The 18,285-nt window shown below is 38.4% G+C and overlaps 1 protein-coding gene across 1 annotated transcript in view; it reads right to left on the bottom strand.

Moving 5' to 3' along the window:
* LOC124622703 (cationic amino acid transporter 3-like) overlaps window positions 1–15,499 on the bottom strand; it is a 162,277-nt gene extending 146,778 nt beyond the window's left edge. Inside the window, exon 1 of the mRNA XM_047148493.1 lies at window positions 15,439–15,499. The gene's annotated coding sequence lies outside the window, so the exon portion shown is untranslated. The remainder of the gene's footprint in view (window positions 1–15,438) is intronic.
* Window positions 15,500–18,285: the final 2,786 nt, after the last annotated feature.

Genomic DNA, 18,285 nt, shown 5'->3' with positions numbered 1-18,285 from the left:
AGAACTCCTGAAGACAGATGTTGACTGTGGATGTTATATCACAGATACAATTCCTTTGACTGTTCAGAGATGTCACTAAACCCACCCAAAGATGTAAACAACCAAGCATGAGAAGCACCTATTAGATGGAAGGCGTCCGGCAGTCGATCAGTTCCAGTCATTCCACCAGGAAGGAAGTACACAGCTCGTGTTGTCTGTAGTTCAACCATGCCTAGACAGTCAATACTTTGTGCCAGGAATGGCTCCCAACAAGGGAAGTGTCCAGGTGTCTCAGAGTGAACCAAAGCAATGTTGTTCGAACATGGAAGAGATACAGAGAGACAGGAACTGTCGATGACATGCCTTGCTCTGGCTGCCCAAGGGCTACTACTCCAGTGGATGACTGCTACCTATGGATTAGTTGTAGGAAACCTGACAGCAATGCCACCATGTTGAATAATGCTTTTTGTGCAGCCACAGAATGTCATGTTACAACTCCTAGATGGTAGCTCATACCAATACTAACTGGCCCCAATGCTCTTAACCTCAGTGATTCTGTGAGGACCTGTGTATCCAGCATGGCAAGGTCATTGTGTATGTTGTAAAGGTCAGCTACACAAATCCTAAAAGTCATGACTGTGATGTCTGGCAGATTACTAACTGACCATAGATTTTGGGAAGGTGTTACTCATCCATACAAGTTGTCCCTTATTTCCCTCTGACATAGCATGCTTGATTATCTTCTTGCAGATATGTTGATTAACACTTCCCTGAATCTTAAGAAATTATGTTATTTCTACAACTGTCTCCATCTAAATCAGAGAGAAAATCTACAACCAAGAGTTTAAATTGTATTACAACCATTATTGTAAAATTGAGCAACTTTTTACTAAAAAAAGCAAAAGACTTTAATTCATTCATTACATTCTGCAAATTCCATCAAGAAGAACATTCAGGGGTGTGGAATAACTCATCATGTACATAAACACGAGACAAAGATATGACAGGAACTTATCTGTATGCTGCATTAACAAGAAACTATCACTATAATGCTTAATGCTATTCATGCTTATGCCATTTAACTTTAATCAAGTAAATGAGTAAGAAGGCTACTACTTTGAAAAAAGGCAGATGCCTCCTTAGTTCCACTATATGACCCCATTTTATCAGCTATTAGTAGCTTGATATTTGCTCGAGTACAATGAAATTCTTCAACAAAAATATTTTCACACATCTGTCAAAACTGTGCCCTATCTGCAGTAAATTACTATGTATCATACAGCATTATAACAAATACTTTGACTTGCCATGTAGTTAAAAGGGTGGGAGTTTGATGAATAACTTCCAACCATAACTCCACACACAACTTTAGACAAGGAAACAATGTCTGCATTGTTTTTGTTGGATGGGAGTTTGTTGAATATCTTCCAAACATGACTCCATACAAAACTGTAGACAAGGAGACAAAGCTTGGATGAATACTACAGAGTATGGCAAATAAAAGTAGACTGGATGAGTGAATATGATTGGACATGAATGTATGCATGTAAACACACCTCAACAGGACAGGGCAATTGCCCATACAGCCATCCGAACCTTGGAGCACATTTACACAGTCTTGATAGCTGACAGAGTTGTTAGCAAAGGTCTGTCTGGTTGTGGCCCTAGCTGGCTGCCCAGGTCACCTGGTCAGTCTGTAGGTGATTATTTTGTGTGGGGAGCCGTCAAGTCTAAGATGTATCACAACAACCCTCCCAGTCTTCAAGAACTGCATCAGAACATTTTAGATGACTAAAACTAAATTAAACTCTGCCCAAACAGGTCATGAAGGCCCAATGGTACCAACCTATCACCCTGTCACCCTCAGCCCATAGGCATCACTGGATGCAAATGTCGAGGGGCATGTGGTCAGCACACCGTTTTCCTGGCCATATGTCAGCTTATGAGACTAGAGCCGCTATTTCTCAATCAAGTTGCTCCTCAGTTTTGTCTCACAAGAGCTGACTGCATCTCGCTTGCCAACAGTGCTCGGCAGACTGGATGATCACCCATCCAAGAGAACATTTTGGGTGAGATTGCAACAATTCCAGCAGTCCAGCTTCGATCTGCCTTAAGCAGCTTGCTGACCAGGACCCAAAAGTGCCAAGAGAAGAATGGTGATCACTTTCAACATCTCCTATAGTCTGGTTAGTATTGTATTTCCTTTCCTCTGCTGTGTTCCTTTGTACCTCGGAACTCTGTTTTCCGGGCCACTTCTATTTTCCCCACCCTGTATTTTTATGTCTTGGTTGTGAATGTGTAAACTACAGTTTGCCTGAAACTGATTTTTATTATCAGTGACAAAAACTATTAATGAGTACATTAATTGGGAAGTGAGTGTAACAATTCCAGACTCCTTAAAGAGGCTTCTGCAAATTGTAAAGTTATCTACTTTACAGTATATTCTTACTACTTGGTTCTGCTGAATAAACTCTTTATTCACTTTAGGTGTAATATCCCAGAAGATAGTACCACTTGCCAACAGACTGTGAAAATATGCTGAATAAGGCAGCACTTTTGTCTTTACATCATCACAAAGAGAGATACTTCTAACAGCATAACATATTGAAATAAGTTTCTTGGTTAGTTTATCTGCATGTTGATCCCATTTTAACTTGTTATCTGGCTGGACCCTAAGGACTTACACATATTGTCAACCAATAATGACCAATAATGACTACCATGTGCTGGTTTGAAACTGCATACGAGGTCTGTACAAAAAATTCCAGAACATTCGTAATTTCGCACCAATGGTGTTTTTGAGCAAAATGTGGTTGGCAGCCCTTCACACATCTGGGTTTAATGTGTGACTGCCAGAAGTTTCATTGTTGTATGTCTGTTAGATATTTATTTGTGCTGTATTGAGTAGAGCATTGTGCCACACAGTCTGCGAATGTCGAGATGGCAGAGTTAGAGGAGCACTGCACCTGCATTTTGCATAAAACTTAATAAAATCTTTACAGAGACATGCCAAATGATGTAGGAAGCCGACAGTGATGAGTGCTCAAGCCATACTTGGTGTTGCAAATGGTGCACATGGTTTAAAAATGGCTAGACGGAAGTTAAGGATAACCCTGATCAGGATTAGATTAGATTAGTATTTGTTCCATAGATCATGAATACGACACTTCGTAATGATGTGGAACGTGTCGGGTTAATAAAAGGTGTCTATACAAGATATTACACTTGACAAATATTACAAGACATTCAATAATTTTTTTTTTTTTTTTTTTTTTTTTGGAGGTTGGGAAATTACCCACTTACTATATCCAAAAATTCATCTAATGAGTAGAAGGAGTTGCGATTAAGAAATTCTTTTAATTTCCTTTTAAATGCTATATGGCTATCTGTCAGACTTTTGATGCTATTAGGAAAGTGACCAAAGACTTTTGTGGCAGCATTATTTACCCCCTTCTGAGCCAAAGTTAGATTTAACCTTGAGTAGTGAAGATCATCCTTTCTCCTAGTGTTGTAGCCATGTACACTGCTATTACTTTTGAATTTGTTCGGATTGTTAATAACAAATTTCATAAGTGAATATATATATTGTGAGGCTACAGTGAAGATTTCTAGCTCTTTAAATAAGTGTCTGCAGGATGATCTTGGATGAGCTCCAGCAATTATTCTGATTATACGCTTTTGTGCAATGAACACTCTTTTACTCAATGATGAATTACCCCAGAATATGATGCCATATGAAAGCAGGGAATGAAAATAGGCGTGGTAAGCTAATTTACTCAGATGTATATCACCAAAATTTGCAATGACCCTAATAAAATAAATAGCTCAACTCAAATGTTTCAGCAGATTTTCAGTGTGTTTTTTCCAGTTCAACCCCTCATCAATGCATACACCTAGAAATTTTGAATATTCTACCTTAGCTACCGATTTCTGATCGAAGTTATATTTATTAATGGGGTCATTCCATTTACTGTGTGGAACTGTATATACTGTGTTTTGTCAAAGTTTAATGATAGCCCATTTGTAGAGAACCACTTAATGATTTTCTGAAAAACATCGTTTACAATTTCACCAGATAATTCTTGTCTGTTGGGTGTGATAGCTATACTTGTATCATCGGCAAAAAGTACCGGCTTTGCATCTTCGTGAATATAGAATGGCAAGTCATTAATATACATTAAGGACAGCAGAGGACCCAAGACCGAACCTTGTGGCACCCCATTCTCGATTGTTCCCCCGTTTGAGAAATCACCAGTTTTTTGCATATTATGTGAACTGTTTATTTCAACTTTCTGCACTCTTCCAGTTAGGTATGATTTAAACCATTTGAGCACTGTCCCATTCATACCACAGTACTTGGGCTTATCTAGAAGTATTCCATGATTTACACAATCAAAAGCCTTTGATGTTGTTGTTGTGGTCTTCAGTCCTGAGACTGGTTTGATGCAGCTATCCATGCTACTCTATCCTGTGCAAGCTTCTTCATCTCCCAGTACCTACTTTATCCTACATCCTTCTGAATCTGCTTAGTGTATTCATCTCTTGGTGTCCCTCTACGATTTACCCTCCATGCTGCCCTCCAATGCTAAAGTTGTGATCCCTTGATGCCTCAGAACATGTCCTACCAACCGATCACTTCTTCTAGTCAAGTTGTGCCACAAGCTCCTCTTCTCCCCAATTCTATTCAATACCTCCTCATTAGTTATGTGATCTACCCATCTAATCTTCAGCATTCTTCTGTAGCATCACATTTCGAAAGCTTCTATTCTCTTCTTGTCTAAACTATTTATCGTCCACGTTTCACTTCCATACATGGCTACACTCCATACAAATACTTTCAGAAACGACTTCCTGACATTTGAATCTATACTCGATGTTAACAAACTTTTCTTCTTCAGAAACATTTTCCTTGCCATTGCCAGTCTACATTTTATATCCTCTCTACTTCGACCATCATCAGTTATTTTTCTCCCCAAATAGCAAAACTCCTCTACTACTTTAAGTGTCTCATTTCCTAATCTAATTCCCTCGGCTTCACCCGACTTAATTCGACTACATTCCATTATCCTTGTTTTGCTTTTGTTGATGTTCATCTTATACCCTCCTTTCAAGACACTATCCATTCCATTCAACTGCTCTTCCAAGTCCTTTGCTGTCTCTGACAGAATTACAATATCATCGGCGAACCTCAAAGTTTTTATTTCTTCTCCATGGATTTTAATACCTACTCCGAATTTTTCTTTTGTTTCCTTTATTGCTTGCTCAGTATACAGATTGAATAATATCGGGGAGAGACTACAACCCTGTCTCACTCCCTTCCCTACCACTGCTTCCCTTTCATACTCGTCGACTAGTATGGCTGCCATCTGCTTTCTGTACAAATTGTAAATAGCCTTTCGCTCCCTGTATTTTACCCCTGCCACCTTCAGAATTTGAAAGAGAGTATTCCAATCAACATTGTCAAAAGCTTTCTCTAAGTCTACAAATGCTAGAAACGTAGGTTTGCCTTTCCTTAATCTTTCTTCTAAGATAAGTTGTAAGATCAGCATTGCCTCTCGTGTTCCAACATTTCTACGGAATCCAAACTGATCTTCCCCGAGGGTGGCTTCTACCAGTTTTTCCATTCATCTGTAAACAATTCGCGTTAGTATTTTGCAGCTGTGACTTATTAAACTGATAGTTCATTAATTTTCACATCTGTCAACACCTGCTTTCTTTGGGATTGGGATTATTATATTCTTCTTGAAGTCTGAGGGTATTTCGCCTGTCTCATACATCTTGCTCACCAGATGGTAGAGTTTTGTCAGGACTGGCTCTCCCAAGGCTGTCAGTAGTTCTAATGGAATGTTGTCTACTCCGGGGGCCTTGTTTCGACTTAGGTCTTTCAGTGCTCTGTCAAACTCCTCACGCAAAATCGTATCTCCCACTTCATCTTCATCTACATCCTCTTCCATTTCCATAATATTGTCCTCAAGTACATCGCTCTTGTATATATCTTCTATATACTCCTTCCACCTTTCCGCTTTCCCTTCTTTGCTTAGAACTGGGTTTCCATCTGAGCTCTTGATACTCATGCAAGTGGTTCTCCTTTCTCCAAAAGGTCTCTTCAATTTTCCTGTAGGCAGTATCTATGTCACCCCCAGTGAGATAAGCTTCTACATCCTTACATTTGTCCTCTAGCCATCCCTGCTTAGCCATTTTGCACTTCCTGTCGATCTCATTTTTGAGACATTTGTATTCCTTTTTGCCTGCTTCATTTACTGCATTTTTATATTTTCTCCTTTCATCAATCAAATTCAATATTTCTTTTATTACCCAAGGGTTTCTACTAGCCCTCGTCTTTTTAACTATTTGATCCTCTGCTGCCTTCACTATTTCATCCCTCAAAGCTACCCACTCTTCTTCTACTGTATTCCTTTCCCCCATTCCTTTCAATTGTTCCCTTATGTTCTCCCTGAAACTCTGTACTACCCCTGGTTCTTTCAGTTTATCCAGGTCCCATCTCCTTAAATTCCCACCTTTTTGCAGATTCTTCAGTTTTAATCTACAATTCATAACCAATAGATTGTCGTCAGAGTCCACATCTGCCCCTGGAAATGTCTTACAATTTAAAACCTGGTTCCTAAATCTCTGTCTTACCATTATATAATCTATCTGATACCTTTTAGTATCTTCAGGGTTCTTCCATGTATACAACCTTCTTTCATGATTCTTAAACCAAGTGTTAGCTATGATTAAGTTATGCTCTGTGCAAAATTCTAGCAGGCGGCTTCCTCATTCATTTCTTAGCCCCAATCCATATTCACCTACTACATTTCCTTCTCTCCCTTTTCCTACTCTTGAATTTCAGTCACCCATTACTATTAAATTTTCATCTCCCTTCACTACCTGAATAATTTCTTTTATCTCATCATACATTTCATCGATTTCTTCATCATCTGCAGAGCTAGTTGGCATATAAACTTGTACTACTGTAGTAGGCATGGGCTTTGTGTCTATCTTTGCCACAATAATGCGTTCACTATGCTGTTTGTAGTAGCTTACCCGCATTCCTATTTTTTTATTCATTATTAAAGCTACTCCTGCATTACCCCTATTTGATTTCGTATTTATAACCCTGTATTCACCTGACCAAAAGTCTTGTTCCTCCTGCCACCAAACTTCACTAATTCGCACTATATCTAACTTTAACCTATCCATTTCCCTTTTTAAATTTTCTAACCTACCTGCCTGATTAAGGGATCTGACATTCCACGCTCCAATCCGTAGAACGCCAGTTTTCTTTCTCCTGATAACAACGTCCTCTTGAGTAGTCCCCGCCTGGAGATCCGAATGGGGGACTATTTTACTTCCGGAATATTTTACCCAAGAGGATGCCATCATTATTTAATCATACAGTAAAGCTGCATGCCCTCGGGAAAAATTACGGCTGTAGTTTCCTCTTGCTTTCAGCCATTCGCAGTACCAGAACAGCAAGGCCATTTTGGTTAATGTTACAAGGCCAGATCAGTCAATCATCCAGACTGTTACCCCTGCAACTACTGAAAAGGCTGCTGTCCCTCTTCAGGAACCACATGTTTGTCTGGCCTCTCAACAGATACCCCTCCATTGTGGTTGCACCTATGGTGCGGCTATCTGTATCATTGAGGCACGCAAGCCTCCCCACCAACGGCATGGTCCGTGGTTCATGGGGGGGTGGGGGGTGGGGGTGGGGGGGTAGATCACAAAAAATCCCAATGGGTGACTTCCGGTTACTCAGAGCATTTAATATTTCATTAGTGAAAGTAAATATAGCATTTTTAGTTGGAAAACCCTTCTGGAAACCAAACTGACATTTTGTTAAGACTTTATTTTTACAAAGGTGTGAAGCTAGTCTGCAATACATTACTTTTTCATGACTTTTGGATAAGGCAGTCAGAAGAGAGATTGGGCAGTAGTTGTTGACATCAGACGTATCCCCTTTTTTATGCAGTGGTGTAACAATGGCATACTTCAGTCTATCTGGGAAAATACCCTGCTTCAGAGAGCTATTACATTTGTGACTAAGAATCCCACTTATTTCTTGGGAACAAGCTTTTATTATCCTGCTGGAAATGCCATCAATCCCATGTGAGCTTTTATTCTTGAGAGAGTTTATTATCTTCCTAATTTCGGATGGAGAGGTGGGTGGAATTTCAATTGTATCAAATGGTGTGGGTAAGGCCTCTTCCATTAACTGGCTTGCTTCTTCTAATGAACATTTATATCTTATTTTCTCTACAACATTTAAAAAATAATTATTCAAAATGTTTTCGACTTCTGGCTTGTTGTTTATCAAGTTTCCATTCGCTTTGAGGGTGATGCCGTCATCCTGTACTTTTGGTTGTCCTGTCTCCCTTGTAATAATATTCCAAATTGTTTTGGTTTTGTTATCAGAGGTATTAATCTCAGACATGATGCACATGCTTCTGGACTGTTTAATAACCTTTCTTAATGTAGCACAGTAGTTTTTGTAGTATTTGGCTGTTTATGGGTCATTACTCTTTCTTGTTGTTAGATACAGTTCCCTTTTGTGGTTACAAGATATTTTTATTCCTTTAGTAAGCCAAGGTTTTTTGCATTGTTTCTTATAATTAGATTTAACTACTTTCTTGGGGAAACAGTTTTCAAATTCTCTTACAAGTGTATCATGAAATAAGTTAGATTTTAAATTAGCATTGGGTTCTTTGTACACCTCATCCCAGTCTAACTGCTGAAGATTTTCTCTGAAATTTCTAATTGTTGAGTCATTAATTGAATGCACAACTTTGGAGGGTAGTTTTGAATTACTGAATGGAGCTATGTCATATACTGTAACTAGTTGAACATCCTGATCAGAAAGCCCATTCTCAACAGGAGAAGAATTTATGTTTTTAAACCTATCTTGGTCTATAAAAGTGTTATCTATCAATGTGCTGCTGTCCTTTACTACCCGAGTAGGAAAATTTATGACAGATGTCAAATTGAAAGAACCGAGCAAGACGTCCAGGTCATTTTTCCTATTACAATCTTTCAATGAATCAACATTGAAGTCCCCACAAATAATAATTAGCTTTCCCCTATCTGACAGATAGCACAACAAGGCATACACGTTTTCCAGGAATAAATGAAAGTTTCCTGAAGGGGACCTATATACTGTTACAATTATAAAAGAGCCCTGCTTCAGTTTAAGTTGACAGGCACATGCTTCTATATGTTGCTCTAGACAAAACTTTTTTGTATCTAAGCTTTCTACACATGATAACTTTTGACATATGTGGCAACTCCTACTCCCATCTTATTCTCTCTGCTCATATGTGCAGCTAGTTTATAACCACTGATATTTACCTTTTCCATATCAGACACAATGTGATGCTCAGACAGACATAGTATATCTATTACATTATTAGATTCAATGTCATCTAAACAAACCAAGAGCTCATCTACTTTATTCTTCAATCCCGGAATATTTTGATGAAAAATGGTAACATTATTTTTTACTTTACTTTTCTGAGACACCCTATTATGTGTACCGAAGGATTTGTTCAGCATGAATTTATGTCACAGGGACAAACTGTTAATCAATGGTACTATCAGGATGTGTTGTAATGTCTCCAAAGAAATGTGGGAAGGAAATGGCCTGAAATGTGATGAGACAATTCATGGCTCTTGCCTCATGATAACGCACCTGCATATTCATCCCTGAATGTGACTAATGCACAAAAAAAAAAAAAAAAAAAAAAAAAAAAATCACTGTCCTGCCTGATCCTCCATACGGCTCCTGTGGATGTTTTTTGCTCCCAAAGGTGAAAACTCCATTGGAAGGTTGAAGATTTGCAATGATAGGCAAGAAAAAAGAAAATTTGCAAACGGCACTTCATGCAATCCAGCAAGAGGCATATCAAGACTGCTTCCAGAAGTGGAAACTGTGTTGGGAGCAGTATATCAATTGTGGAGGAGAATATTTCAAAGGTAAGTGCAGAAAAGTGTTGTGGACAAAGTTCTGAAATTTTTTGAACAGATGTCATATACGAGTCATTGTGAAACATGCTTTTTGGTAAACCGTTTGAAAGTATCTTTGGTTATCATTTGATCTGTGTCTGCTAAAGTTGAGTTTGGTCTCTTGATTAGTAGGCCTAAGTTTGTGCTATCAGCAAGCATCATAGTTTTGCACTACCCTATAAAGTCGTTGGAGGAGAAACAAGAATGGGCCTAGCTCTGATCGTTGTGCCATTCAACATGCTATGTTCCACCATTCTGAGATTCACTTCATGCCTGGCACATAATCTGTTCATGATGTGTCTCGTACTGCATTCTCTGTGGAGAATACTTTGCATTAGCCAAACAGAGAGGCAATTAACCAGTTGTGCTAAGTTAATGAGTCCCTATCCTATAATAAGCTGCTTTCACTAGCACTACTGAGTGGATTATAAGAAATGATATAAGTCTTTAATTAGAGTTGACTTACTTATCTCTAATTTTGTAAATGAATATTGCTACAGCATGTCTAAGTACTCCCCAAATCATTAACTGATTACAAAGGTAATTTAAGGGAAATCCTATCAAGTCAGCACAAAATTTTAATTTTCTGCCATAAACACCATCATAGCCAGCAGAATTATTACATTTTAGTGACCTGATGAATTCTACAATCTCCATAGGGGTAACAGTTTTGAAAATAATGTCTGTTGGTTATACATGCAGTGTCTGCACAGAGATATCTAATGCATCTGCAATTCATTGCTTATTGCTGGTGCAGTGGTTACTGCCATTGTGAGGAACTACTCATAGAATTTAACACATTCCATCTTGGATTTTCCATTGTTTGATTACTCATAGAATTTAATGGACAATGATTTGAAAGTGTCACCATTTCAGCTACAGCAATTTTCTGGGAGTTGCTTTCATTCAGCTCATTATTTTTGTTTGTTTCCTGTTTAATAATGTTCAAAAACTTTCACCCTTTTCCTGTAATCTTTTATTTTTCCAGTATAGCAGATGAGATTTGCTTTTCTATTGTCATATTATGCATACAATTTTATTCTCTCCACACATAAACGGAAAACAATTTGGACCTTAATTGAGTAACAAACACATAAAAACATTGAAGCATGTGGAGTTGAGTTTTCCAGATACAATAGTTGAAATGATAACTTCTTAAAAATCATTAGGCACCAGTTTCAGTGATTACTTTGTCACAGTAGCAACAATCATTCCACATATTACTTTGTCACATTAACAACAATCATTCCACCTATTTAGCAGTGCTTTTTGCCGATGACCTGATGTTATGGGGAAATTGCGAGAAGGAGGTGCAAGAGCAGTTAGATGTATGGGAGGCAATGGCAGCACAATATGGAATGCATTTCTCTGCAAAGAAAAGTGAAATAATTGTCACAACAAGGAAGAAGAATAGGCCAAATGTGGATATAACTTGTGTAGGGGAAAAACTACAAGTGGTAGAGAACTTCAAGTACCTGGGAAGCATGATTGAAAGTAAGGGGGGAAACGCAATGGAAATAAATGAAAGGTGCAGAAAAGCAGGGCAGTTCTTCAAATGCATTAGGGGGCTTATTTGAAGCAAGGAGGTGCCACAGAAATCCAAGGGAATTATATACCGAACCTACTTTGTCCCCATATTGGCATACGGAAGTGAGACATGGGTAATGCACAAAAGCGACAAAAGTAGAATACAAGCTAGTGAAATGAAGTTCCAGAGCAGCAGGTTGAGTGTAACAAGACGAGACAGATTGCGAAATGCGTATGTGAGGGAAAGACTAAAGGAGGAACCAGTACAGGACAGGATAGAAAAATCAAGACTGCAGTGGTATGGACACATGAAGAGAATGGATGAGGGAAGAATCCCAAAGAGGATGTTTGATCTGCAACTGGAGGGGAAGAGGCCCAGGGGAAGACCAAGAGATAGATGGGTGAAGGGAGTGAAGGAATGTGTGACGAGAAGAGGAGAGAACTGGATGAAGGTGGAAGAGGGGGAATGGTGGAAGACAGAACACGATGGAGAGGCTTGTGTTCCCGACAGACCCAGCCAGTGGCTGGAAACTGTCCAAGATGATGATGATGATGATAATTCCACCTATTAACAAACAACCAAACAAAAAGCATTAAAATTACTCTAGCTGTTGCAGTTAAACTACTGACAGCCTGTAGTTTAAGAAATATGGTAAGAAAAATTCTGGTATAATGTAAAATATTGGAGGGTAGAGCAGACCATTCACTAAATAGCAGAGGCACTGACTTGTCATTCTGGTGGACAGCCAGTTGGTGTTGTGCAGAGCTGATATATGGCATAGCTGCTTTCACAGATGGCCCAGCCTCTCATGGAATAAGATTAGCCTGTGACAGAATTAGATTAGGATGTGCTGGGAGGTGAATTGGGCAGATCTTGCTCCTGGGTCTTCCAGAGGCATATGAGCCATGTGGCAAGGTCTTGGTTGTGGGAGTGACATACGGATGGACATAACTGTTGGGGATAGGGTGTCCCTCATTTCCATGTGTGATGATAGATAGTCGAAGGATATGATTCAGTTGCTCCAGATCAGGGTTATATTGAGATATGAGAGGAATGCTCTTTTGCAGTGGTTTTGGGGGTGATAGGAGGATCAATAGTTTATGAAGTTATGATACAGAAATCTGTTTGCAGACTAGGTTTGGGCAGTAGTGCCTGTCTGTGAAGGGTGTTGTGACACCTTCAGTATACTTCGCAAGGGAATTCTCATTACTGCAGGTATGCCATCCATGGGTGGCCATGCTCAATAGGTGTGATTTTTTGGTGTGGAAGAGATGACAGCTGTCAAAATGCAGGTACTGCTAGTGGTTAGTGGGCTCAATGTGAACACAGGTGTGGACAGAGCCATCAGAGAACTAGGAAGAAGGACCAGATGAAGTGGATGGTGGAAAAATATTGTGATTGTGGAGGAATTAGGATAGGACATCTTGGCCCTTGGACCAGATCATGAAGATATCATCAATGAACATGAATCAGGCGAACAGTGTGGGGTTGGAAGGTTAGAAAGATTTTGTCTAGATGGCTGATAAACAGGTTAGCAAAGATGGATGTCATGCAGGAGCCCATGACTATGCCAGGAATTTGTTTGTATATCTTCCCCTCAAAAGAAAAGTAGTGGTTTGCGAGGGTATAATACACCTTACCAGTTGACTACTTACAATACTGGTATATTTTTAAAAAAATGAGAAAGTGGTCTGTAACAGAATTTTGTTTTGGAGAAGATTCTTAAAAAAAAGGAGAGGAACCTTGTATGACACTACAAAGGAAGTCTTGACAAAGTTAAACAAGAAATTGTATTTTTGGTATATTCTGTGACATTACCAGGGCCATTGGTAGAATGAAATATAAAATAACATACTGTCAATAGAGAGTAAGGGAGTGATTAATCATTTTATTTTCTTGCAGCAACTACCACGAAACACTAGTAACTGCATTTTGAAATGTTTTGTGATCGTTGTCTCAATAAAATAAAACAACATAAAATGTTATAACACACATGACTTCCATCTTGAATAGATGAAGTCTTACCTCGATAGCAGAAAACGGGGTCCCATGCTGACCAACAGTAAGTAATTAAATTTAGATGTGATGGTGAAAGATAAAATATGGAGTCCCACAATCTGTGTTACTATGTCTACTCCCACTGCTAGTAAATATTATAGACCTCCTGTAACTTAAAATTTTAGTTGAAAGACTACTATTTTTAATAACACAAGCATATTAATAAGACATCAAAAGTCATCCACACCAGACACAGACGAGATAAAATCTGAAAAGGGCTACAACTAGTTCTTAATAAATAATTTAATTATTAACCTCACAAAGACCCCCACTGTGCAATTTGAAGCAAATAAAAGTGACCTACTGGTACCAAAAATAGGTGTTAATTGCATACATAAATAAATCACAATATGTAGAATTTTTGTGGTAGAGCTTGATAACAAGCTTGAACTGAGTCAACACAAAGCAAAAATTAACCAGTAAATGAATTCAGCATGTTTTACACTTTACTTTCTGTGTATTGAATCAAAGCTCTGAGAGCAGGCTTGTTTTCTGTACTTCTACACATTGTCTTAAAGAATTATCTTTTAGGAAATGCTACCCAAGTAAAGAAAGAATTCATTCAGGGAAAAAATTCTGGCTTGGAATTACACTCATATTCCAGTAGCCTTACATCTTAATGGTGTTTCTTGCAAATAACAAAAATCTGTTTCAGTTCAATATTAATATTCACAATCAAGACATGGAACAGAAAATAATACTCATGGAGACATAATGGATAAGGATAAAGAGTACATACCTTCAGCTGGAAAAGTTTTTCATACTGCCTACACAAGCACTGAAAAGCAGGGAAAACTGTTCCTTCACTTTGGAACTTGGATGTTGCTTCCTCAAGGAGGAAAGGGAATTGGTTGGAAAGGAGGAGCAACTCACTCAGACCTTAAATTTAAGGGGATCAATCTGTTTTGAAGTTGAAAAGAAACAAAAATGTATATTCAGAAAAAAATCAACTACATTCCACAAAATGTTACTGCTTCTTGCAACATTTGAATGGTTTTCTGCACAGAAGTTTTACTACTGATAGAGAATAGGAAACAGCTTCAAATGTTTTTGCACTGAATATAACACATCAGTACGCAGGAGAAGTAGCTGCCCCATGTGACCAGAAACAAAATTTCACAGCTTCATTATTTAGAATATTGACTGAAAATGAACCTCAATATTTTCAGTGCTTTTTTATGACTCAGAGTGTCACTAACACTAGGAAATGAAGATATATGTAATACATAAGGAAGGGTTACTACCAGTGGCATTACAATAATGATGGACCACCCACAGGCATGATGAACAATAAGAGCTCCTTATTCAGCCTGTCAAAACCTAAGGGATATCTACCGGCTGCCATGTCATCTTCTGGCTTGTGGTGTCATGCAGATGAGGTACAGAGGAGCATACAGTTGGCACACCACTCTCCCAGTCATTTTGCAGACTTTCCAGACCATGGACAGCTGCTGCTCAGTGAAGTAGCTCCTCAATTCGCATCACAAAGTTGAGTGCATCCTGTACCAGTTTCCCGTCAAGGAAAATTCTTGGCAGAGCTAGGAATCAAGCACAGGTCCTCTGCATGACCGCCATCTACAATGACCACTCAGCTGTGAAGGTGGACATTACCAGCAATAGTTAACTACTAATACAAGTCCTAACAGTTGCTTCACTTTAGTAACATGTTCCTTGACTCACACCACATCTATAAATATTCTGCTTCATGGTGCCATGATGAATGACTTAGGTATCCATTAACTTATTTACATAAGAAAAGTAAATCTTAGAGCAAATGGAGTTAACTGCTAAAATAACAGCTGTAAGTAAAATTTATTAATACAAGTTATAAGTATTTATGAAGGTTTGTGTTGTAACTTGCATATTTTTCTCACCAGATATCACTACTAGTGGATACAGTTCACTTGTGAATTAAATACAAGCACGCTGGCTACTGAAGGTCTCACAAAATCGTGAGGTCTGATACAATGAACTGTCTTATCTTGAAACATTTATCTACTCATTGACTACTACTGGAAGAGTGCACTGTCAAGATAAAATTTTGAAGTCCAGTTATTCTTATCTTTTGGAGTACTACTTGTTTCCCAATTGATAAGCTGTTGTATGGAAAACACAGACTCATCACAACTGCTAAATTTCAGGGACAAAAGTACAGTTATGGGGGCCTCAGGGCAATTATGTGAAGCTACACCTCCACCCCTCATGCACACCTACCTCTGTTCTGCTGCATTCTCAACAAAATATTGCCCACACAGTATAATTCACAACCACCTGCCTCTCCCTTTTCCTGTTACATACACATACTGCATTACAACTTAAAAAACCTGCCTATTTTATTTTATATTCGTGAAGAAAAATATAATGTTTAGCAGTTCTTCCAGATCAGTTCATACATGAAACAGCTTTTTATCCCCCGATGCGGGGGGGGGGGGGGGGGGGGGGGGGACAACAGTGAGGTGCTGCTGCACTTAGTGAGAATTCACTCACTTTATGATGATAACAAAGCACTTCTAATCACAGAGCCCAGATTTTTATGATCTAAAATGTCTTGAAAATTTTGATAGAAGAATGTAAAATTGATATAAAAATATGTAAAGTTATTTGTAAAATGAAGTGCAGTAATTAAAAATGTCATAGGAGTTTACAACTGAAATTTCAAAAAGGCTCAGTAATTTAAAATTGTCGTTTTTCTCTACAAAATTTCATTTTTTGAAGATGTACAACAATCTGTTTATAACCACCTTAGAGCTATAGCAGTGTGTCAGCATGGTTCTCGAAAATAAGGGAATAGAGAATATCTTTGCTGGAGAACATATGCTTGTAGTCAGAAAATGTTTCAACATTTGTTGAAACAGCAGGACCATGCCCTTCAAAATTTTCCTTTAATTTCAAAACAAATCTTCAAAATCAACACACAGATAATGATATTTCCTAAATGGAAGTAATATTAAGTACAATATGGACACAAAATACTGATATTTTTGTTTCAACACACAATCATTCTACCTGTGGGAGTCGAGGGGGGGGGGGGGGGGGGAAGTGACTGTGTGTGTGCAGAACTTAGATTTTTCTCTGTTCTGTACATTATGTCATTGCAAAGAAGCTTGGCACAGTTCGCATGCATTCTTATTTGTTGACGTCAGTTAAGTTTTGTATTGTTGCTCCTTTTTAATTTTTGTATTCTGTCATGTTTTATCATTCAGTCTGACAATAATAATGCCGATATGGACTGTGGCTGTATGAGAACACCACAAATACAAATACATAGAAAACTGACAATAATTTTCCAAAAAGATCCAGAAACACGTGATCAGTAGATTCAGCTCTCAACAAGAACTGACTGTACTAGCTTTAACAATGCTGTTATTTATAGCATAATTTTAAAGAGAATGATTATTTACAAAATGTCCAGGCCACATTATTGAAACTTTACAAACAAACATGTTAAAGCAGACTGCAGTGCCTACTGCTTGTTCATAATAACTTGACGATTTTACTAGTGCTGCCAGAAGCAAAGGAAGTCAGCACTAGCTGAAAGATATTCATTTATCTTTGAATATTGCCAATGTTAAGCTGCCCATAGATGTGAAGCATTACTGCGCACACTGTAAGGGCAATGGCGGCAGCTCTGTTGCAAGCAGCCTATGCTGTCTTCTGCTCACCACTCACCACTTCTTAGCAATCCTAATGTGGGGGCAAAGCATGCCTCCTGCCACTCCATGAATACTGCCATTGCATGAATGAGTGAACAGTACATTGTACCTTATTAAAGACAATTCTGCTGTTGTTCCATTCTCTTGCCAATGGGTTCACAAAGAAATGATAGAAGGAAAGCTTGTGAAAATCATCAACATGCACCTAACACACTAGCTTGCCTGTCACCCAGAAAGGAACACATGGAGCAAAGGACAGAAACAGAAAAAGGCTATATTAAGGATGTCATTAAGAAAATTGAGAAAGAAATAACACCACCGAGAAAAAAATCAGTGTTTAATAATATAAAGCAATTCACTGTCAACTAATTAAATTACTAGCTCATGAATATGCATATAGAGGAAACAATGCTACTATATTCAGTTTTGACACAGTGTTAGACTGATGACTAAAGTCTTTAAGACACACAAATTAAATGTCTAACCGAATACAAGAAAAGATTTCACTGGAATTGGGAAGATAAAAGCAAAACCTTGTTTTGTGCTCTTTGTCCAGGAAACCTTATATTTAATATAATAGAGGGAAACATTCCACGTGGGAAAAATATATCTAAAAACAAAGATGATGTGACTTACCAAACGAAAGCGCTGGCAGATCGATAGACACACAAACATACAAACAAAATTCAAGCTTTCGCAACAAACTGTTGCCTCATCAGGAAAGAGGGAAGGAGAGGGAAAGACGAAAGGATGTGGGTTTTAAGGGAGAGGGTAAGGAGTCATTCCAATCCCTAAGGTAAGTCTTTCCGCTCCCGGGATTGGAATGACTCCTTACCCTCTCCCTTAAAACCCACATCCTTTCGTCTTTCCCTCTCCTTCCCTCTTTCCTGATGAGGCAACAGTTTGTTGCGAAAGCTTGAATTCTGTGTGTATGTTTGTGTGTCTATCGACCTGCCAGTGCTTTCATTTGGTAAGTCACATCATCTTTGTTTTTAGATATAAACCTTATATTTACATAAGTAGCATGATGGGTATACCAGTACAAGGTTTCTAACTTGAAAGATATTT

This window comes from Schistocerca americana, chromosome 7, assembly GCF_021461395.2.
Source record: "Schistocerca americana isolate TAMUIC-IGC-003095 chromosome 7, iqSchAmer2.1, whole genome shotgun sequence".
Classification (NCBI taxonomy): domain Eukaryota; kingdom Metazoa; phylum Arthropoda; class Insecta; order Orthoptera; family Acrididae; genus Schistocerca; species Schistocerca americana.
The sequence above is the reverse complement of the archived record's forward strand: the minus strand, read 5'-3'. Positions and strand labels throughout refer to the sequence as shown.